This window comes from Bactrocera neohumeralis, unplaced genomic scaffold (assembly GCF_024586455.1).
Source record: "Bactrocera neohumeralis isolate Rockhampton unplaced genomic scaffold, APGP_CSIRO_Bneo_wtdbg2-racon-allhic-juicebox.fasta_v2 cluster10, whole genome shotgun sequence".
NCBI lineage: Eukaryota > Metazoa > Arthropoda > Insecta > Diptera > Tephritidae > Bactrocera > Bactrocera neohumeralis.
In genome coordinates, this window is record NW_026089623.1 from 5,974,526 (window position 1) to 5,999,528 (window position 25,003).

Consider the following 25,003-nt stretch of genomic DNA (forward strand, 5'->3'; position numbering starts at 1 on the left):
GACTTATTCAGTTAACTCAGAAGGCACATTTTGCTTCTGAGTACTCAGATTTAACTAAAAACCTTTCCATCAATAATAAATCTTCGATTCTATCGTTAAATCCCTTTGTTGATGATAACGGAGTTATAAGAGTAGGAGGACCCTTAACCAACCCTCCCTCAGCTTCGATAAGCAGCACCCAATTATACTACCATACAACTGTCAATTATTGGTAAAATTTATTAATTTTACTTCCCTTCACGGGAACCTAATTCGCACAGTGATACATAACTGTAAGATCTGCGTTTTATATGAAATACGAGAGCAAACACAACTTATGGCATCATATTCCGCGCCACGAACAAATCCCACAAGGCCCTTTGAGTCAACCGGAGTAGATTTCACTGGTCCATTCGAAATCAAAAATTTTACAGGCCGAGATTGCCTGATAACAAAGGGATATGAATGCGTTTTTGTTTGCTTTTCAACATCTTGAAGCCACTAGTAAGATATCTACGGCCGCATTCATGAGTGCTCTCACAAGATTCGTATCACGTCGTAGCTGCCCGAATCGGACAATGGCACTAGCTTCGAGGGAGCATCGAAAGAAATTCAGAAATATTTCAAAGCCTTCTTGAGGGCTATGGGAGGCAGGAGTGAAAAGTTTTAAAATTCATTTCAAAAAATTGTCAGGATCCATGAAGTGGACATTCGAGGAACTTTCTACGCTGGTAACTCGAATAGAATCCTGTCTAAACTCTCGGCACCCAATTATACTACCATACAACTGTCAATTATTGGTAAAATTTATTAATTTTACTTCCCTTCACGGGAACCTAATTCGCACAGTGATACATAACTGTAAGATCTGCGTTTTATATGAAATACGAGAGCAAACACAACTTATGGCATCATATTCCGCGCCACGAACAAATCCCACAAGGCCCTTTGAGTCAACCGGAGTAGATTTCACTGGTCCATTCGAAATCAAAAATTTTACAGGCCGAGATTGCCTGATAACAAAGGGATATGAATGCGTTTTTGTTTGCTTTTCAACATCTTGAAGCCACTAGTAAGATATCTACGGCCGCATTCATGAGTGCTCTCACAAGATTCGTATCACGTCGTAGCTGCCCGAATCGGACAATGGCACTAGCTTCGAGGGAGCATCGAAAGAAATTCAGAAATATTTCAAAGCCTTCTTGAGGGCTATGGGAGGCAGGAGTGAAAAGTTTTAAAATTCATTTCAAAAAATTGTCAGGATCCATGAAGTGGACATTCGAGGAACTTTCTACGCTGGTAACTCGAATAGAATCCTGTCTAAACTCTCGGCTCATCAGTTCTATGACGGATGACATCAATGACTTCACTCCGTTAACACAAGGCCATTTCCTGGTCGGTGCTCCCCTGCTAACAACGGCAGAACCAGAAATCACTGAAAGCCCGCTATCAGTAGTTAACCGTTGGCAAAAATTAAAGTCCCTAAGTCAGCACTTTTGTCAGATATGGAAGACCGAATACTTAAAGAAACTTCGGAAATCCAAGAAATGGAAACATCCCCAACAGAACGTCCAAGTCAACGACTTAGTGATAGTTCGTGATGAAAATTTACCTCGAAATGAGTGGAGATTAGGCAGGATCATCAAAATATATCCAGTGTTGGACCAAACAGTTCGGGTTGTAGGCATCCAAACTCAACGCGGCTTAATTTCTAGGCCTATCACAAAGATTAATTTTAATCTATACATTAACACCTTAATAATCTTCCTTCTCATTTAGGAAATTATTCGAAATGACTACCAACAATTGTCCAGTATGCATAGACAGTCATCTTCTTCGCAGGTGCCCAAAGTTTTGTCAGATGTCCCCAGAAATTAGGCTGAGGACAACATTGATTCACCGCTATTGTAGCAACTGGCTCGCCCCGAACCACTCAATGGATGAATGCGACAATGTAATACGCTGTAAACGTTGCGGCAGCTCACCCCATACAATGCTTCATGGCATCAGTTCAGACGCCGAAAAATCAGCCGAGGATGTTGTTGAATTAACAAGTGCAAAGTAAGTCGAGCAAGAGGCAGTGAAAATGGAAGATCGATCGATTCGATCCCCTCTCAACCGTGTCAACCGACGTCATCAGTCGCGCAATCAAGGAAAAGCACTGACCAACGGATACCACACGCCCAAGATCGAGCCAGACTCGTGCTGATAAATTCTATTCGGATTGGCTGCATGACATGGTAGCGACCGACTGAGATTCGATTCGTCTCCGCGACATTGCCCGGATCCAGCGGAACTCAATTCGTCCCGCCGGCTACCCCATCCGAAGGGAAGGTGGGGACGAGACCCTCGAGGTCAAGCAGATGCACGCCCTATCATCAATTATAGGCACGCAATACTACCTTGGCATCAAAGAATGGCGCTGTCATTGACCGCCTTAATAAAGGTACGCACTGTAACCAGGTTCATAACCATCAGTCCATTCACTATTATCCTCGCCTCCACGATTTCACAATTGCGACTTCGGACACAAGCACGTGAGGACAGCCGAGCGTGCAATCTTATGTTTCGGGACAATCATGGTGGACAATCAGAAATCCCCGTAAGCGTCCGATTTCGATTCTACAAGATTTCTACAAGTCAGCGCCAGTCGAGGTAATATTTGGGAGCGGACATCTATTCCCGGCACATACTGCCAAGGTTACAACCAGCGGCAGTGGGACAACTCATCGCCCAAAATACGACGCTGGGATATATAATATCCCTCGTCGTATAATATCGGCACAATGAAGTGCACTGACTGCCGACGCCTCTCACATTTACCACCTACCAAGGATCGAGTTAGACTCAAGTCGTCTCGCCGATCTCGGAATGTGGGGACTTCTACGCAGATTGGCGGCATGGTAATGACCGACTGAGACTCGATTCATCTCAGCGGCATTTCCCAGACCGAACCAAACTCGATTCGTCTCGTCGGCCACTCCATCTGCAAAGAAAACGTGGGAGAGGCGGTCGCCGTCCGAAACAAAGCACCGCTTACCAGAGGAAATACAGGAGCCAGTCGCAAGATAGTTTTAAGTAATTAATTGTAAACTGCAGTTGCAGTAATACTGCAAAGCGGGCAGAATGTTGCCACGTCTGTGTCGGGAAAACGATCGCTTCTTCGAAGTTTTATTTCGAATGCAACAAAATATTAGTTGGTAAAAAGTTGCGCTATTTCTTCTTTTACGACACCTCGTCCGATCCAGACGTGTTAAGTGTGATTCAAAATTATTGAAATTAAAATATATTTATTATAAGAAAGATTTTATTCTTTATTGATTGTCTCGTGTGGAATCATTTGAGCCGTGCATTTTCCCACGGCCAACCACAACCGCGGAACGAGCCACACCATGTTCCACCTCCTGAATTATCACATATATACTTGTATATGGTTTAAAAGACATGTTTTTATGACACACTAAACTAAAACATTAAAAAGACATATACATATATGTATGTATAGTTAAAAAACACCCTTTTTTCAAACTAAAAAGTGAAAAATTATTTTGATTATATACTGACAGTAATGTTGACCGAAAAAACTTGTATTATTGTGAGAAAATAGTGGGATACTTTTTGCCATATTTTTCGTATATCGAGAATACCCTACTTGTTCGCGCAATAACATAATACTTTTTAAGCTGAAGAATAATCAGTGAAACGAAAATTATGTGCATCTGGCATCGTAGGGATATCAACAACGGCAGTGATTGATTTAACATACTTCAGATCGTCTAGCAACAACTGCCCCATCTGAAAATTACTTTCGTCAACATCTACATTTGTGGATGGTAATGCAGCCCGAATACTGAGCCAGTATTTTTTATTTTTTGGAAAATACTGTCAATTAATAATTTTTTTTCGTGAACAGCTGTGCAGAAATTGGCTGACAGTTTAATATATTATATTTGTCGGCAAAAATTCTTTGTTGAACCCTCCCCGAGGTTGCGGACTGGTAATATGTAAATACCACAGTATCGCGACGATAGCGGGGACGGACTAGTGAAAGTTCGTCCCTGTTGCAGTTGGGAGATATGTTGTCGAGATCTTTTCCAAAACTCATGGCGGAAATAGAGATGGAAATAACAAAACAAATTGTCACGGTATACAGGGTTTTTCCGGTAATAAGTACTTCGGATTTTGCGCACCGACTAGATTCGGTAGAGAGCGTTTTTAGCTAACGAACGAGCGGCTGGTCAGTTGTCTCCGAGCACCTGGAGAATCAGGACAAACATTTTCGCGCGACGTGTTTCTATGAGTGGTGCAAGCCAAAAATGCAGCGTTCGTTAGAGCAGAGGTATGCGAGTAAATTATATGTAAAACTCGGTAAATCTGCGCCAGAGACTTTTGATATGATCAGGCAAGCTTACCCAGATGTTGCTTTAGCAAGAACTGGTGTGTTTCGGTAGCACCAGGCCTTTTCGGAGGACCGGGAAGAGGTCGCTGATGAATGACCAAATCCATAGTGAAAACGATGCTCATTGCCTTTTTTCACATCAAAGGCATCATCCACCATGGATTTGTTCCTCTTGGACAAACCGTCAACGCCAAGTTTTACTTGAAATTCCTGTTGAAACACGTGTTTCAACTTTTTCCTATACTAATACTTTTATTCGGAAAGTGGCGTGTTGATGAATATGCGTAAAAGAATAAAAGTGGTGTGATCTCTGTAAGAAAGCGCAGAAAAATGAGAATGAAAGAATAATGACAGTTCTGCTAACTGCGGTGTAGATATATTAATGAGTGCTGTCAAACCATCGAATTGATGGTGCTGCCCTTGGGTGTTAGGTGTGTTCGCGTACTACACTGCCACAACCAGACCCCCTTTCAATCTGTGTGTGCTTACAGACACAGACGTTTAGGGAATCGAACTTTTCTTCCCAGGCGAATTGTGGTTTTTACTTGAGGGTCGCTGATCTCAGCTGGAGTAGGCCCTGCGTTCTCGTCGATAATGTTGTTGTCGTCGGTAAATGCCGCTTTCAGCCTGTCGATTGAAATTTTTCTAAATTTGTTTCGGATGTCCAGCGTGAAATATTTCGGATGACGTTTTATTACTGCGAATGGTCCGTCATACGGCTGCTGCAGTGGTGGTCCAATTGCGTCGTTTCGCACGAAAACTTGCGTACATTCTTCGTTTTGGTACGGCTTCGGTTCGGTAAAAAATTCTGCTGGTAGTCGCAAGCTTTTTCCGTAAACTAGTTCCGCCGGTGTTACCTGTATGTCCTCTTTAAATGTCGATCGAAGTCCAAGCATGATGAGCGGTAACTGGATTGCCCAGTTTCGCCGATCTTTACATTTTAGTGCTGCTTTTAGTGTACGATGAAAACGCTCCACTAAACCGTTGGCTTGGGCATGATATTCGGTTGTGCGGAGGTGACGTATACCTAGTCTTTCGTTGAGCTGCTTAAAAACTTGACATTCAAATTGTCGCCCCTGGTCCGTTGTAATTTTAGAAGGCACACCAAATCGCGCGATCCAGGTTTTGATGAGTGTGGTGGCGACAGTTTCAACCATTATGTTTTTGATAGGTGCTGCTTCTGGCCATCGCGTAAATCTGTCGACGATCGTTAGTAGGTATCGGTAATCGTTTGAAGGCGGTAGTGGGCCGACTATGTCGATGTTAATATGGTCGAAACGTGACTCTGTGGTATCGTACCGTCCGGGTGTGGTCTTATTATGCCGCTTAATTTTCGATTTTTGGCATGGTATGCACTGCCTTGCCCAGGTTGCAACGTCCTGGTGAATGTTAGGCCAGCCGAATCTTTGTTTGATGAGTCGGGTAGTCGCTCGAATACCAGGATGTGCAATGTCGTGTGTAGCGTTAAAAATTGTTTTGCGACGTGACTTCGGAATGTAAGGTTTGCATTTGTTGTTTGAGATATGGCAATATATCTGTTGTGCTGAATTGAGCACGGGCATCTTAATCAAAATTATGCTGTAGCGGTCGTTTCCTTGAAGAATGGATTTCAGTTCACTGTCCGCATTCTGTTCTGCCGCAATGACCTCGTAGTCGATTTTCGCGTTGCATTACATTGATGCGTGAAAGGAAATCGGGTACTGTGTTTTCTTTACCCTTTACGTAACGTATATCAGTCGTAAATTGGCTTGCGTAATGCAAGTATCGGAGGTGTCGTGGCTCTGCCTTTTCAGGTTTCTGTTTAAAGGCGAAAGTGATTGGTTTGTGGTTGGTGTAGATCGAGCAACATCTACCTTCGAGTTGGTCGGCGAAGTATTTAACGCTTTTATATACGGGGAAAAGCTCTCTTGAGTATGTACACCAATTACGTTGAGATGTCGTTAACTTGCGGGAAAAAATCCTAGGGGCTGCGCCTCGTCGTTTTTTATTTGGTGCAGCACGCCTCCGATACAGTTGTCTGATGCATCGACTGATAGTGTGAGTTGTGCGTTTTCTTGCGGATGCGCGAGCAGGCTTACATTGGCTAATTTTAGTTTAAAATCGTTGAATGCTTTTCGCGACTCTTCGGTCCACTGAATTTTGCGTTTGTTGTTTTTGATGTTGCCCGGAATAAGCGCTTGCTGGATATCTTGAGTATGTGCAGCGCCGGGTATAAATCTTCGGTAGAAGTTGATAATTGCTATGAAACGTCGTAGGTCCTTTGCGATGGTTGGTTCCGTGTAAGCGTTTATTGCCTCTACTTTTTCTGGCAGTGGCAAATACCGTTGGGTGTGACTAAATGACCGAGATACCTCACGTTTGACTGACCAAAAACACATTTATTGCCGTTAACGGTTAAGCCGTTCTGCTTTAAACGCTCGAACACAATTCGAAGGTGTTGCTTATGTTGAGCTTCGGTGCAAGACGCGATGCAGATGTCGTCTAGGTATGGTACGACAAAGTCTAATCCTCGAAACACACTGTCGATGTGTCGTTGAAATGTTTGGCCCGCGTTGCATAACCCAAATGTCATGTATCGAAATTCGAATAAGCCGAACGGAGTTGTTATGTCCGTTTTTCCGATATCATCGGGATGCATGGGTATCTGGTGGTACGCCCTTTCTAGGTCGATAGTTGAAAATATGCTTTTGCCCGCAAATACTTGATGAAATGTCTGGATATTTGGAATGGGGTACCTGTCCTTTTCGGTGACGGCGTTTAGTGCCCTATAATCCCCGCACGGTCTCCAGGTATTATCCTTTTATGGGCCATATGAAGTGGCGAAGCCCATTGACTTTTTGACGGCTGGCAAATACCCTTCGCCATCAGGTATTCGAATTCCGCTTTGGCGGCTTTTAGTTTTTCGGGTGTGAGGCGACGTGGTTTTGCGTTCACTGGTGGATCGCTCGTGACGATGTGGTGGAACGTTGCAGTTTTGGCAATGCGTTTATTATGTGACGGTGCGAATAGTTCCTTAAATTCTGAGAGTAATTCTGTGTATTTGTTTGTACCGGTAACAAGTTTAATGCCAGTGGTAGCTGTAGCTCGCGTTATACCGTAGGTATGTAATCTCGTCGTTTTATCGATTAGTAATTTGTTTTTAAGTCTACTAGCAGGTCGTAGTGCGTTAGGAAATCCGCGCCGATAATTGGCGATTTTACGTCGGCTATGCGAAATTTAGTTTCACAGTTTTCTGTCCGAATGTTTATATTGGCGTTCCATTCGCCGCGTAAATTGACTGGGTAATCGTCGGTTTATGAGTGTTGTTTGTTGCGGTTGCTGGTATCACCGATATATCTGCTCCGGTGTCGATGAGGAAATGTTGATTGTCGTGAACGTTTTTAATGAAAAGGCGGAGGTTGTTGTTGCCGTGGCCGAGCTGGCAAGCGCCTCCCATGGCTTGAGCTCGGGGTACAGTTTTTTGAGTCCTCCTGTGTGCTGCCGGCTGTACGGTCAAACTTGCATGGTGGCCTGCACTTACGAGCGCTCGTCCCGTATTTGTAATGATACCAGCATGTGTCGTGGTGTTCGCGACTTCGTGAACCCGATCGTGTAGGTGTTGGTCTTCGTTGGTTGTCGCGGCGTGGCCATTTGATGTCTCGGAGATCCCGTGAGAGAGCATTGATCTGGCGTTGCATTTCTATAATTGCTTGACGTGCAGGTTCATTGCCGGCGCTTTGCTGTGGGTGTGTGTTTACTGCTGAGGGTTAGCCTCCATGATACGATCGGCCATCGTTGCTGCGTTGACCAGTGTTATGTGCGCGTCTGCGGATAGAATTGCGCGTATTTGTTCAGGCAGATTCCGGAGCCATAACTGCTTTAGGAGCTCGTCTGTAAACGGTGTAGCTGCGGCCCTTGTCCCCATTTCGGCTAACAACTGTGACGGTTTGCGGTCACCGAGTGATAAGTCGCTGAGGAGTTTTGTTAGTTTGGTTTGTATGCTATCGGCAAATTCGTTAATGATTCGAGCTTTGAGGTTTTCGTACATTTCGTTGCGTGCTGGTGGATTGGTACGGAAATCAGCTAGTTTGTACATAACGCGCGTAGGCAGTTGTCCAATTAAGGTATAGTATCGTTTTTTTGTCGGACACGAAACCTGCCGCTTCAAATGCCGCCTCGACTTGCCAGAACCATAGGTCGGTATGTTCCTCAACGAAATCTGGGAGCTTAACTTTCCCTTGGTCCAGCGTGTCCACCCGCATTGGTGCCTGTTGCTCTGGAGCCGGTGTCTCTTGCTCGTCGTTGGGCATATTTTTATTTTCGAAAGATTTCTCACATGTGGGGGTAGCCAGTATGTTCTGCCGCTTCGTCGAGGTCACCAGTATGTGGGTTTTATGGTCGTCAGCTTAAGGTTGCTTCCGATTCTGTTGGCTTTTCCTTGCCTTGATTAAAACACGTGTTTCAACTTTTCCCTATACTAATACTTTTATTCGGAAAGTAGCGTGTTGATGAATATGCGTAAAAGAATAAAAGTGGTGTGATCTCTGTAAGAATGCGCAGAAAAATGAGAATGAAAGAATAATGACAGTTCTGCTAACTGCGGTGTAGATAAATTAATGAGTGCTGTCAAACCATCGAATTGATGGTGCTGCCCTTGGCTGTTAGGTGTGTTCGCGTATTACACTGCCACAAATATACATATAAACCGTTTTTTAATATGAAGTTGTGGTGATATTGATGACAATTGATAAAAAAGCAATGAAGAGCTAAGTTCGGGTGTAACCGAACATTTGATATCCTCTCAACTTCACTGTTCAACGAAACGGTAAATACGGAAGACTGCAATCAACTTATTTTGACGGTCATATACTTCCTTAGTGTTGTTACTATATTTTACATTCCGTCAGCGAAAGATATACTATTTCATTGCATTAATATTTGTCATTGCTCAGGTTTATTTGAGAACTATAATATATAAATATAAACATAAATATAGAGTGAAGTCAACCGGAACTATTGAATGTCAGTTATATTGAGACCAAGGCAATTTTTCGCCCGATTTTGTCCATTTTGGGCACAAATATACTACTGTGCCCAAAAAATAAGGTGACATTGTATTTATTTTGAAAATTCTTTATTTATTCTTCCAAATCAATTTCATCCCCCTCAAAGTAATCTCCCCCCGATGCAATGCACTTATGATAACGGATTTTCCCATCTTCGAAACACTGGGTGTAGTCACTTTCCGGGATGGCCTTCAGTTCCGTCTTCGCTGCGGCTTGAATCTCCCCTATCGTATAAAAACGGTGTCCCCGGAGCGGTCTTTTGAGCTTGGTGAACAGCCAGAAGTCGCACGGCAAATGCAATGGTGGTTGTGGAACGATATGGGTTGAGTTTTTGGCGAAATGATCACGAATTACGAGGGCAGTGTGGGATGGTGCATTATCGTGGTGTAAAAACCAAGAAATGTCTTTCCACAATTCCGGCCTTTTTAGGCGGATAGCGTTACGCAAACGACGCATAACGTTCATAGGTCACCAACGACAGGTTCATACATGTCCCAACTACCGTCTAGACGATTGTCGTCACAAGCATGAACCTGCTGTTATTCTCCTACAGCGATATTCACTTATTCCAAATAAAAAAAATTAAACTTCCGTCTATAGAAGAGCGTACCCCGTTTTATGATCTAAGCAGCACACTGCAGGGAGTGGTCTCATTACTATAAGCTGTAGCAAAAAAACTTGACGTGATAGAAGAAAACTGACTTCGAATTTGAATTTAACATGCCTAAATAACTCTAAAACAGCTGTAAAATCGAAAGCAACAAAAATTTTGTTTCACATTGTTCCCCAGTGTAATCGAAGAAAACAGTCAACATGACCTTGATTTTTAAGCGACTTTGGCGCGATTTTTTTGGTCTCGACTCTCTTTTTAGTATATATGTATTAGGGTGTTTTTTATTATTTTTTTTTGAACTATTGATTTTTTTCAATCCCATCCTGAAATTTCCTTGGAAAGACCCTACAAATATTCCCTGAAAATTTCGACCCACACTACGAGGGCTGCTATATATATTCTGGCCTAGGGCAACACTAAGTGTTGCCAGTTGCAATCTGACATTTCCATTGGAAAGTTTGACATTTTTTAGCATAACATCACTCAGAACGTTTTGTCATTTAATCGTGAATTGTTTTATTTACAGGGAATTAAAAAATTCATCTCGGCCAAAAAATGGACATTTTCGTGCGATCGTTTTTCACAACTTTCGACGTGGTTTATCACGACAAGAGTACATCGATGTACTAAAATCTTTGTATGGCTATGAAGCACCATCCTATAGCACTGTGAAAAACTGGTACAACGAATTCAATCGTGGCCGACGCTCGCTCGTAAAAAAGGTTTGTTCTCGTTGGATCCCGCACAATTTGACAATCACTCAAAAAAAGGCTCGTGTGGATTGGTGTAAAGAAATGCTGAAAAAATACGATCGCGGTGCTTCAAAAGACGTTTATAAGATCGTCACAGGTGACGAATCATGGATCTATGCGTATGAGCCCGAAACAAAACAGCAATCGGCCAAAAAACAAACATTTTCGTTGATAAATATGACTATTTACATTATTAGGCCAGAAATATATATAGCAACCTACGTATTAACATTAAGGACTGGACCAAGGCATGTAAAAATTTTCCATAGAAAATACAGGACAATCGTGATTTTTTATCTTTAAATTTCTATAGCTCAGAGGCATTTTATGGCATCGCTTTGACCTTAGATACATATTCCTCAGAATTGAACACTCTACAAAAGTGCCCATCGCGACAAAGTCGAAACTCACACCGGCGAGGTAATACGGGGCTCTAAACCTGACTTTTCCACGAAATTCGCATTTTTTTTTAATATATCTCGATATGTGGAACAAAGTCGTAACTCACACCGGCGAGGTGGTACGGTGCTCCAAACCTGACTTTTCCACGAAATATATCTCGATGTTGCCCAGTGCAACAAAGTCGTAACTCACACCGGCGAGGTAGTACGGGGCTCTAAACCTGACTTTTCCACGAAATTCGCATTTTTTTGAATATAATATTATATACAAGCTTGTAAGAAATTTTATTTGCTACAAACAAGATCCGAGGTCAAAACCGCTATCATTAATACTTCTCGAGATATTCAGCTTTTTGAGTAAGGCTTTATAGAATTTTCATAGATGGTATGTAATAAAAAAATCTATGAAAATGCCATAAAATACCTCTGAGCTGTAGGCATGTAAAATTTTTAATAATTTTTAAAATTTTTACATGCCTTGGTTCAGTTCTTAATGTTAATATTAAGGGCCAACATTTCCAGGGATTTTTTAGGGTATTTTTTTTAGGTAAAATTTCGTGATGGGATTGGAAAAAATGTATAGTTAAAAAAACACCCTAATATGTATATATAACTCTATATCTATTTTATATATCTAAAATATTAGGTGATACCAGCACCCGTTAGGTGAACAAAACTATTATATTTTGTGGTAACTTGTTGCAAGGATATAAAAACAATAAGGAACAAAAAGTGTCCTGATGTCCTGAAAAAAAACCGGAAGAAGCTAGTTGCTCACATAAGCGAGCAGTATTCATAACAAGGTCGAATGTTTGGCGGCACCAAACCAGGAGCTCATCTCGTGGCAAAAGGAGCTGAGGCTAACCCTAGCTCCAAGAAGGCAACAATACTAGCGGCAACCGAAACCGAATCCAGTGGCCAATGTATTGCTACAAAAAAGGGAGGGAAACGAGATTCCAAAAGCAAAGTTGCCAGTAGTGCACCTCCCAAAGTATGGCCTATTTTAAAGGTCAATAATTCCGCGAAAGCCAAGTACGCGGAAAAACATCGTGCTGCCTCCCCGTTGAGAAGGGTAGGCAACTGCAACCGTCAACCAGTGAGAAGCTAATAAAGGAACACCTGGACTCCATTGATTGCGCGAAAGCGGTTCTTTCCAACTTTAAGCTTGAACCGGCATGAGTAGCAGTCAAAAGACAGAGCTCAGCTGAAGAGTTTAAACCGACATCCAAAAGGTAGAAGACAAAGGGTGACACACCCGATAAACCACATTATCATTAGTTTTCTAAATGAGAGAGATCCCGAAATAAAAAAGTAATTGGGTGCAAGCTGCGCTGACAAACTTGGCGCTGGAGGTGCTACTTTGCAATCTAGGTCCGACACCGTCATGCACCGATACTGTCTGGTACCAGGCACAAACCAAAATGATTGCTTGGAACGACCATAGATAGATTGGCCGAACGCTTGGACGCCGTAGTAGAATCTGGTATCGAGACCAAAAGGGTCACAATGCAGATTCTGCTGTTGCTAACGAAGGAATCCATCGAGCCTGTGTCGAAAAAAGGCGGGAGCTCAATTATGGATCCACAAAATTGAGTATAACAATTTACAAGTCGGATGCCGATGATGAAGACCACCCAGTTTCGGAAAACCGAATGCCAAAGTCGAGAAACACAGAAACAGCAGAAAGCTCAGTGGTAGCAGAGGTTGAAAAATGTATGAAGGTAAAAGAACACACCGTCGTAGCTTTCCTAGCCATAGAAGCCTCCTTTAATAACACCTAACCTAAGACCATATTGAGTGCCCTCAAAGATTTGGGCCTCTCGACACCTCTCGGGAAATTAATTGAACAGATGCTAATGAATAGGTCAATAATTTCAACGCTGGGAGCTTCAATGATGTGCAGAGAAACAACTAAAAAAAAATGTTTTTAGATCTAGAAAAGAAGGCGGTCTAGGTTAGAGATAAATTCCCAAATACCCTTGTAAACAATATTAAATGACATAAATCACTAGGAAATATGGAACTCTAGACGGTGTGCCACCATTATTACACAGTAAATGTCTCATTTAGAGGTAAATTGCCGAATACCTTCGTATACAATATTAAATGACATAAATACAGAGTTAAGGAGTCAGTAGGGTAATCTTTTATCAAATTTTTTTTTTTTGCATTTTCTGTTCCATTATACTCTTAGAATTAATGTATAAACCCCCTTTACTTTTGGAAGGTTTCGTAAAAGGCCCAAAAATAATAATACCGCTCGACGTTCGGAGCGCTCGGAGTGCACACTTAAAACTTGTTTTTCTCAAAACACACTTTTTTAAACAGGCAAATATGATTCCGGTCGAACTACTCAATTGATTTGCTTAATTTTTGTTTTTAAATGTTCACTAAACGCCTGGCTATCATCCCTACGTTTTTTATAATTTATTGGCAATGTTATGAGAAAATTTATGTAAAAAACATAGGGAAAAATTAAAAAAAAAACGTTAATTACGACAACCATTCACGTACTTTTTAAGAATAAATTGGGTTTTTGTGTTTCAGATGATCCAAAAATGAGAAAGACAGGGCGGTATGTATGAATACGGCTGTGTTAAGTCTTTCCATGAAATTGTATCGTAACCGAAACTAAGAATTATAATGTCTTGGCGACTTTCTTGGATTAAATTATTTTTATTATTTACATCATTGAGTTCTCTTATGCTTACGTATTTCTTCTTCCTGTATTTATTTCATACTCAATATTAATAATCAGGGGTGTTGTGGAATCTGATAGTTGTCGGAATCAGAACTGAAACCGATCAAAAAAAGTAGTAGGTGTCATGATTTCAGATATTCAGGGGTGTTGTGGAATCTGATAGTTGTCGGAATCAGAATTGAAACCGATCAAAAAAGCAGTAGGTGTCATGAATTCAGACATTATTGATTTGATATTCGAAACAGAATTTGTATCGGTTTTGAGTGTCACAGAAACCAATTTTATCGGTTTTGCTGTCAGAAACAAAGCAAGAAGATAGTCGCACACAGATTTGAAATGTAAGTTAAAAAATCGAGTTATTTTATTGTTACGAATTGATTTATTTTTAATTCTATAGAAGAAAACATAAGAATAAAGTACGAAATGTTTTAATTATTGAGTTTTGGAAAAAATGCGGGGTAAATGTCAGCAGAGCGGGTTTTCCGAAAACGTGCACCAATTTTCACGGGAAATGTCTTAAAAAATTCGTTTTTAATTCCGATTCACGAATATGTATGGCGCGTTATCTATTTTTATGTTTTTTGTAATAAAAACAAAAAGAAATATTATGATTTTGCACGATATTTACGCTTTAAATGGCATCACTGTTCGAAATTCAATTGGGTACTAGTGATACAAGCAGCGATCGGTTTCGAAATATCGATACTCTCGATATTCGAGACTAAACAAAAATAGAAAAAATGAGAGACACGTAATAGAAATAGACCGACCAGGGTTATATGAACGAGTGCTCGAAAAAAATAACCCTGGTGGTCCAACACCCCGGCGTTCATAATTCTTCTGTGTCCAACTTCTTCTTCTTTCTGCAATAATAATGAATTATAAATTTTTCTATTATGTATGTATTTCTCATTTTTATCATTTTTATCAATTCTTGTTCAATCTCGAATATCGAGAGTATCGATAATTCGAAAACGATTAGTTCATGAACCCATTCGAATTTACAACAGTGATGCCATAATTTTGAACATAACCTTGCCATTTTCGTTGAAGTGAAGTGATTGTGAAGTTTTTTATATTTTTATAAAAAATAACAAAAAAAAAAAACCAATTTCTCTCATTAATTAACTAAACAACATCAATAGTAATGTGTATATAACTGATAGAAAACATATTTTTAACATCTAAAGACGTGTAAAGTGCAAAAGTGAATTTTTGATTTCGGGAAATACGATGTTTTTCTATTAAAACACAAGGTAATATTGTTTTTAAAAGCACGCGCCTAACATATTAAAGTAGACCTAAAAACGAGTATTTTAAGATATTTCCCGTGAAAATTGGTGCACGTTTTCGGAAAAGCCGCTCTGGTGAACATTTACCAAATGCGGATATTTAAGGGGGGGAGCCGCTTTAGAGGCTTGATGTTTTTTTTTTGGGAGGGACAGAAATAATTAATTAAAACGAAATTTTTAGGGTTTATAGTTATAAATTTATACATCACCCGAAAATTTTTTGGATACGAATTCTTTGATATTCTGCCTTAGGGAAGCAATTGCCCGATGCATCTCGCGTATGCATTTGTCGGACGGCGGAAAGTATGCAGGTCGCAATTTCTGTCGGAAACAAAAAATTTAAAGAGATTCCGATTTGTCAATAACTTATGTTCAAGATAAACTAGGAAAATTTCAAAAAATAAAATTCTAAGTTTTTTTAAAAAGTGTTTTTTGACCAAAAAAATGTTACTTTATGTTGCTTAAACATATGTTCAAACTTAAATTTTCTTAATTTTTGTAATTTATATAGAAGATAATTTACTTTGCCCCAATTCCATACGTTTAGTTTTTTCCAAACCTGCCCGCCAATTAAAAAAAATCGTAAAAATAAAAAAACCGAGTCAAAGTTTTCGCTTTCTGCCCAAGCGCTCATATATCGCTCGGTCACTATTTCCCTTCTAGCTTCAACAATATTTCGAATTCCCATCTATAAATGTTACCTCTTAAAATCTTTCTTTAATTCGGAACTCATTAAAAACTTTAATAGGATTGCCTCCAAATGTATTAATTTGCAAGTTTTGTCACATTAGTAAAGAGCTGGTTCGAATGTTGGTTTTGCGTTTGTTCGAAAAGACGAGAAGCCATTCAGATTCTGTGTCACCATTGATAATCAGAATTGGTTTGCAATTCTGACAGCTAAGCAATTCTGTCTTGGATTCCACAACACCCCTGATTATTGGTTTGATATTCGAAACAAAATTTGTATCGGTTTTGGGTGTCACGGAAACCAATTTTATCGGTTTTGCTATCAGAAACAAAGCAAGAAGATAGTCGCTCACAGATTTGAAATGTAAGTTAAGAAATCAAGTTATTTTATTGTTACGAATTAATTTATCTTTATTTCTATAGAAGAAAACATAAGAATGAAACACCAAATGTCTTAATTATTGAGTTTTGTGAAAAAAAAATATTTTTGGAGGGAGCCTGCATTAGAGGCTTCAAAAAATCGATTTTTTGAGTTTTTTTTGGAGGGAAAAAATAATTGATTAAAGCGAAATTTCTAGGTTTTATGGTTATATATTTACACATCTTCCGAAATCTTTTTGGATACGAAATCTTTGATATTCTGCCTTAGGGAAGCAATTGCCCTATGTATCTCGCATGTGCATTTGTCGGACGGCGGGCAGTATGCAGGTCGAAATTTCTATCGGAAACAAAAAATTCAAAGAGATTCATATTTGTTAATAACTTATGTTCTAGTTTAAACTAAGAATATTTCAAAAAAAGTAAGATTCTGAAATTTTTTAAAATTGAAAAAAAGTGGTTTTTGACCAAACCAATTTTACTTTACGTTGTTTAAACATACATATGTTCAAACTTAACTTTTCGACAAACTTTTCTTAGTTTAAATAGAATATAGTTTAATGCCAAAGATAATAAACTTTGTCCTGCCATCCAATTAAGAAAAATCGTTAAAATGAAAAACCGAGTCAAAGTTTTTTCTTTCTGCCCAAGCACTCATATTCATATATGTATCTGCTAGACCCTCGGTCACAATTTTCCTTCTAGCATCGACAATATTTCAAATTCCCATCTATAACTTTGGGGACATATTCTAAGATAATGTTTAAAGAGATTTTTTGAAGCTTCTAAATCAGGCTCTCCCCTTAAAGAAGATTTACAAAACGTAATTTAACACCCAAATGCATCTTTATTCATTCGATAAATGTTATCACTTAAAATCTTTCTTTAATTCGGAACTCATTAAAAACTTTAATAGAATTGCTTCCAAAGTATTCATTTGCAAGTTTTGTCACATTAGTAAACAGCTGATTCGAATATTGGTTTTGCATATGTTCGAAAAGACTAAAATCCAATCAGATTCTGTGACACCATTGATAATCAGAATTGGTTTGCAATTCTGACAGCTAAGCAATTCTGTTTTGGATTCAATGTTAGACCCTCTTTTGGATCAACGAATATGGGTTGTTCACATAGCCTTATTAGTACAGGAGAATGATCAGAAGATCGGTAAGTACATGTATTAATTGGTATATGCGTTTTATCTATATTTTTGTTTACAGCAACTTCAATTAAATCTGGCATTATCTTACTAGGTCAATATGTAGGCTTACCAGGAGATATTATGTCAATTTTATTGTGCCTATTTATAATAGTGTGATACAGCTGTCGTCCTTTCGGATTAATTAGTCGTGAGCCCCAATACATGTGTTTTGCATTGTAATCTCCACCTACTAGAAATCTACTCGTATGACCTAGCGTTCCAAAAGCGAGGTGGGCAGTATATAGCCATCAGGTTTAAGTCCCCGCAGTAATTTATTCGTTTTCTTACCAACACTGCTGTTCCACAGCCGTGCCTTTTCATCAGGGTGGTTTGTGACATAGACTATAAATCCGGGTTGAAAGAAATTGTTTTTATTCATAAGATGAGTTTCTAACAATAGCTTTACATCCATATTATTTTCATCCACAAACCTAATAAGTTCCAATTTATGTTGGTTAACACCGTTAGCATTCCATATACAAATGTTCAAAACTCTCATTTTTTACTTAAAAAAGTTTGCAGCATTTCGTTTTGTGCTTTGATTGTCTCTTGAATCATATTTTCAATGCTTCCATTTAGTTGGTATTGGGGCAATTGCGTTTGTGCAGTGTTGCCTTTCACCACGTTTGTATAGCTCCCTTGTGTAGCATTATTTATAAAATTACCTGGTTTTAAAATATGGGCAGGGATTTCAATAATATCGTTAGGAGGAATATTTAATATTATATGTGATTACGACTTGCTTAAATTCATACAGACAATTTCGTTTGTAAGTCGTTATATACAGGGCAACCCCTATAGTTTGCTGTGTCATTTCCCCCACAATTACTATATTTTTTACATTTTATATAAGATGTAGATCATTTGGTGCATTGCACTGGACCATTTTTTCATGTGGTTCCTTTAATGGTAATTCTGCGATGGTGCAGAACAACATCTATTATGTCTATCTATGTCAAAATGGTATAATTGGTTTTTTGCTAACAGCATTAAATATTATTCTATAACCAAAATTCAAAATAGTTTCGACCGCTAGCCACCATGAATTACCAGGGGCGGTCACGTTTTCAATAGCTCGTTGCTTAATAGCGCGACAATAAAAATAATAAGGGTACTCATATAATGTGTCATTTATACATGCTGACAAAAACGTATGTATTTGCTAAATAGGTAGGACTGTCCTGCATTACTATATGTGAGTACGATCTGTCAACAAAGATTACCGTAAACAGATCTCTTTGGACATACTTGATTGTGCGAATTCCGATCCCACATTCATAGAGAGCGTAATATTTGCCGATAAGTCATGGGTTTATAAGTTTGACTTGCAATCATCAGAACGGAGGGGAAAAACTAACCGAAAAACTGTCGAATTTAAAGCCAAAAACGCAATGAATACGATCGATCAATTACGGTATTCACCAGGTTTGGCCCCATGTGATTTTTTCTTGTTCCCCGAACTGAAATTGCCACTCAGTGGTAGCCGTTTTCAATCGATGGAAGATATAAAACAAAATTCGTTGAATGAGCTGGACATCCCAAAAAGTGTTTATGAAAAGTGTTTCGAGGAATGAAAAAGTCGTTGGCATAGGTATATTATCTGGTGGGGGATTATTTTGAAGGCAACAAAATATATATTGATGGACAATTAAATAGTTTGCGTTATATTTACAATTTCCGGGCACCGTTTTGTATAATTGTGGCAAAGTCGCAAAATGCCAACTTGGGTTAAATAAGCGCTCGGTGGAAATGTTGCAATAAGTCAGCTGTTTTTAATCATTATATGTGAACGTACTTACATTTTCCATTTTACAACGAAAAAACCAAAACACGAGCAGAGATTAAACAACTAATTATAATTTGCGAAAAAAACTAATTGTTTGTCAGGTGGCAAATAAGTTTGTAGGCTGATATACATATATATGGTACTACTAATTTTAAATTCATACTATTTTAGTCAGCCCCTATTAGTTTATGATATAACAGAAACTTAGGCTTACGACAAATATATTATAAAAACTGACTGCTATAATCGATGTCAGCCTCGAAGATAATTATATTGAATAATAAAATCAAAACTTATCTAAAAAAATGTTTTTTGTTAGCCTGCGAAGTTTTCAGCCCACCTGCTATGATCCAAGTTTGCGCCAATAAATGTGTATTACTAGTAATAAAACTAAGTAAGTCTATAATCCATAATAAAGGGTGATCCATTTCAAGGTTCCCTACGTTTTTAAAGAAAAAACACAGAAATTTAAAGTTTAATGAGGAGTGTTTATTATCATTCGAAAGATCATTCTTTGGCATTTATTTTTTGAAGATTTTCTCTTTCAACTTTTGGCCGCAGATGGTCTATCCGTGGAGTACAATTTTCGATGGCTCATTCGAGCATTTCGACTGGTAACTGGCTAATGACACACGTGATAGTTTGCTGAAATGAAATTATCTTCTCAACGAAGTGTTATCTCAATAAATCCATTGTTATCATGACAAAATAAAATCAGGTAACGATGCTAATGCAGTTGTCAAAAATTCTAAAAGAAAGCAGTGAAAAATTCATTAAGCTACAAATTACTGTTTCTAACTGTTTGTCGGTTCTATCGACACAAAATATTCACACCGACTGCTTGGACCCTTTACTAATAACTATTCGGTCAGGCGTATTACCAGAAAAAAGTGATATTTTAATGGGAGTAATCGCTCCCATCAAAAGAAAATGCCCTACATGACAACAAATGAGTGTTTTTTATCAGCCCAGTACGAAATTCAAGAAAAGGCAAACAAAAAAATACGTAACATAAAAAGTATTCAACGCGACCTAACTAATAACAATACACCACATTCACGAACCACGGGTTTAATTGTAACAAAAATTTTATTGAGACACTATGCTACACAATGGGATTAAAAATTCAAACGCTACACAGCAAAATTCAGGTTTTCTCGGCCTTGAACTCCCAATGATCAATTAGATCGTCTAAGCTATTGCATACATATATATCAAACCCAACTGCGACGTCATAAAATAAATAATAATTGAATGTGTTGAAAAAAATTCAAACACACTTCCAGCTCAAAACACTGTTTTCAGTTGGATACTAAGTGGGCAAGTTGCAGAAAAAAATCACTTTTTATTTTCGGGACCTAGAGAAAGAAAGTGTATCAAAAATACTGGATATTCAATGAAATGCGAAAATCTGACCAGTTCTCCTGCACTACCGGTCAATGGGTCTAATCATTGAATCCGTTTCGATCCGAAAACCGAAATCCGAAGGACTTAAAGGTATTCAAAATACATCAACAATAAGACGCCAATTGACGCAATTTATTCCCTGCCCCAATTACAAAATGAATTATCAAATTTAAGGTCTGACCAAGCAATGGCATTCAAAACATAAAGCGAACAAAATAACTATTCAAAAAGAGATGGAGGCAAATGTTTCGAAAGTGCTAAACATGCTTACGAAAATTTTCGAACGAATTTCTTTCCGTATCGATAAAATTGTAAGCTCATGGTAAAGTAGATTATCGGTATCAATTATTGCATGTATATTTTCGATCGAAAACTCCTTCACATTTTAAATTTTTTACATAGTAGTAGATTTACCAATAGATAACCATGTATTGACATCCACTTTTAAGGAACCACAATTATGTAAGGCTACTGGATTATGGAAGCTGATATAATTGCACTGAATATTATAACAATATTTCGCTTTGTAGATGAATACAGAAGCTACTATATTTTAAAGATCTCGAAAATAATTTACTAGCAAACCATAGCGCTTTGGCACAATTACTACTTAATAATAACACATTAAGGACCATGCAAATTATTTTGAAAAATTTCATATCAAAAAAGTATGAAAAAGTGAATATAAAATTGAAAATTCATAAGATTTTAAAAAGAAGGATTATGGAAATCAATTTTGATTACTACTTATTCAATTCGTACAATTTTACATAAATAAATTTAGAAATTTTTCTTAAATATATTCAACGCATTAAAACACCTCTTGCCAACCTTAAACGTAACCCTCCAGTGAAATTTGTGAAGTTTACGGAGACTGTATCAGTATCAGTTCATGTAGCACAACAATGGTTCGCTCACTTCCGTTCTGGAAATTTCGATGTGAAAGATACACCTCGCTCTGGTCGACTTATCGTTGAAAAAGTCGATGAAATTAAGGAAAAGATTGACCAGTACCGTCACATAAGCAGCCATGACATCTCTAAGGAACTTAACATTCATCATCAAACAATTATGAACGATTTAAAAAAGGTGGCTACAAAAAGGAGATCGATGTTTGGGTACCACATGAATTGTCTGTGAAAAATTTAATGGACCGAAATAACTTCTGCGATTCTTTGCTGAAACGAAATGAAATCGAACCATTTTTGAAGCGAATGGTAACAGGAGACGAAAAGTGGATCCAATACGACAATAATGTGCGAAAAAGATCATGGTCCAAGCGTGGTGAAGTTCAACAAATCGTCGCAAAGCCAGGATTGACTCCTCGAAAGGTTAGGCTGAGTGTTTGGTGGGATTGGAAAGGAATGATCCACTATGAACTGCTCCAACCTGGTCGAACGATTGAGTCTACATTTTACCGTCAACAACTGATGAGATTGAAGCAAGAAATCGAAAAAAACTGCAAGAACTGATCAACAGAAAGGGCTTTGTGTTCCATCAGGACAAAGCTAGACCATGCACATGTTTGATGCAAAAACTGGGAGCTTGGCTTGGCTTGACGACCATTGCAGAACTTCCTTAATGGAGTTGCTTGTGGCAGTTTTTCACCGAGCAACCAGAAAAGTTTTACACTGTTGAAATAATGTTTCTAGCGGAAAAAGGGCAAAAAGTGGTTGACCATATTTGGTTCAAGTTGAAGTTTGATAAAGTATAAAGTGGAAGCGTATGTTTGAAACTGTGAGGCCAAGACGAAATGGAGGATGGAGACATGTGTTCACGCAAGTGAGGAAATTTCTCTGATTGCCATTCACTTGAGAGTGGCCAGAAACGATTCTCTTTAGTGAGAAGGTGAACCATCCCATCCCAGGATTCTGCCGTGGGTGTGGGAACCGCCACGTAAAACCGTCTTCGCCGAGGCTAGATTCCAGGATAAGAAATGTTGTGATAGACGGAAAACACGTCTCCAGTGTTTTAGACGTGCGTACGCTCCAAGGTCCTACCATTGACTCGGACCTCGGTGCAGCAAAAAACGCACTTCAACAAACACAAAGAAGGTTCGACTTCGCCACGCTGCAATCACAACAGACAGCCGAACGATTTTCTACTCGACTTGCACTTCTGCTCTCTGAGAGCACTTATCAGCAATTCGGTATAAGGGAACAGTGGGACGGTATTTCAAGCTCTTTACGTACAGCTGCAACCGAAACCGTATGGACGTGGCTCGGACCGATGGTCGAACAGGCAGAGCCGGCACTCAACTCATTTCGTCATTCTTATCGTTTATATATATAGGTATATAACTCCATCTCATGAAGGATGGAGCCATGTGTGAAAGTAAGAAAATTATCTGATTGCCATTCACTTGGGAGTGGCCAGGAACGATTCTTTCACATATGGCTCAAGCAGCTCACGACTTCCGGTCTTTAACCAAATATCCTCTGGGTAGCCAAGCAACAGGGTTGTGCGCTGAGTTTGGGACCCGCCATGTAAAAAGCACTACCAATGAAAAGAAGAAAACAGTTTCGACTAAGAGACTACTTTTTTAATGACGACCTCTGCAAAAGTGTTAAGGATTACGACAGCACTACAATGGCCATGCGCAAGTTCGGTGTGGGATTCGTGGTGGTAAAGATACTCCGTCGCCAAGTCCTGACATTCTCCCCGGTGGATGAACGTCTAGCCACAATCCGCATCAAAGCGAAATTCTTCAACATATCACTGATTTGCGCCCACGCCGCGACGGAGAGAAGATCGTTGTGACCAAAGACGTCTTCTATGAGCGCTTGTAGCGCACCTATGAGAGCTGCCATCGCCACTCGTGCTTGGAGACTTTAACACTAAGGCGGGCAAAGAAGGTATCTTTGGCACAACGGTCGGTGCATTCTGCATCCATGATGAAACATCCCAAATGAGTTGAGGCTGGTCGACTTCGGATCCTCGCTCCGCTCCGAGTTCGTAACATTGACTCGAACCACTATCCTGTTGTAGCTAAGATACGCACGCGCATCTGTGCAATAACAAACGTACGTCAACAAACACAGGGAAGGTTCATATTTATATTTTATATTTCTGACCAATACAAAAGGTAAGCACACTGCATTCAATAGTTATATTAGAATTTTCCCTTTTTGAGATTTAGTTTGAAATGATTTAAGCAAGACATAGGATAGTAAATAATGTTCTTAGTAGCAGCGCCCGAAGACGTTGACATCGAAAAATGTGAAGATGACAAAAACCATGCAGCATAGATGATACCGATGTTATTTGTGATACCAGGAGATTTTGTTATTTCAGAAGCAGTGGGGAACGCCGATCATATTTCATTATGCTTAACTAAAGAAAAACGTAGTTGATCTTTAAATACTTGAATATTTTAAATAATATTTACTTTCATACCTTATTGTTGTGCATTTTTTTAAAGAATTTATTTTGTGTATTGAAGTATTAACGAACTAAGTCAGCTTAACACGTTCGCGGACGCAAAAAATTTTAGGGAGTTGCAAAAATATACAGGCAATTATTTTTGAAACTAGTTGTAATATCCGAAATCTAATTAGACATATATTATAAGAGAAGTCAGAACATCGTATTTTAACCGTTATATACAATGAATGCTATAGCATCCACGACGATATAGATAATATTTTTCAACCAGAATGACGTGAGAAAATTTGTAAATACACGGAGAAAAGATAAAATAATATGAAAGTATCTAATGAACCAATTGGTCATTATTTTGAAATGTGTATTAATTATAAAAACTTAAGATTGTATAAAATTAAATGAATAAAAATTGGCTTTAAAATTTGAATGCTATAGCATTCACGTCATTTTGCATCAGTATGAAAATGAATGCTATAGCATTCACGTCCGCGAACGTGTTAAGATTACAATCTTTTTTAATTGTTTACTTATTAAAAAGTAGCTTCACAATATAATTATCTAGTATACTATGAACGGTATTTGTTTTTAACTTCTCTTTACTACATTTTTGAATTGTTTTCGGTGAAATATTTAACATTTACTTTTACATTTTCGCCATTTTTTAGTTAACGCCGTATACACATCTTGTTCTTCTTAATTGGCGTAGACCCCGCTTACGCGATTATAGCCGAGTTAACCACAGCGCGCCAGTCGTTTCTGCTTTTCGCTACGTGGCGCCAATTGGATATTCCAAGCGAAGCCTGGTCCTTCCAACGGAGTGAAGGTCTTCCTCTTCCTCTGCTTCCCCCGGCGGGTATTGCGTCGAATACTTTCAAAACACTTGGAGTGTTTTCGTCCATCCAGACAACATGACCTAGCCAGCGTAGCCGCTGTCTTTTAATTCGCTGAACTATGTCAATGTCGTCGTATATCTCGTAC

At 38.9% G+C, this 25,003-nt stretch overlaps 1 protein-coding gene across 8 annotated transcripts in view; it reads right to left on the bottom strand.

Moving 5' to 3' along the window:
* The window catches only part of LOC126764854 (insulin receptor substrate 1), a 256,071-nt gene that overhangs the window by 163,423 nt on the left and 67,645 nt on the right, over positions 1-25,003 (bottom strand). The window lies entirely within an intron of this gene.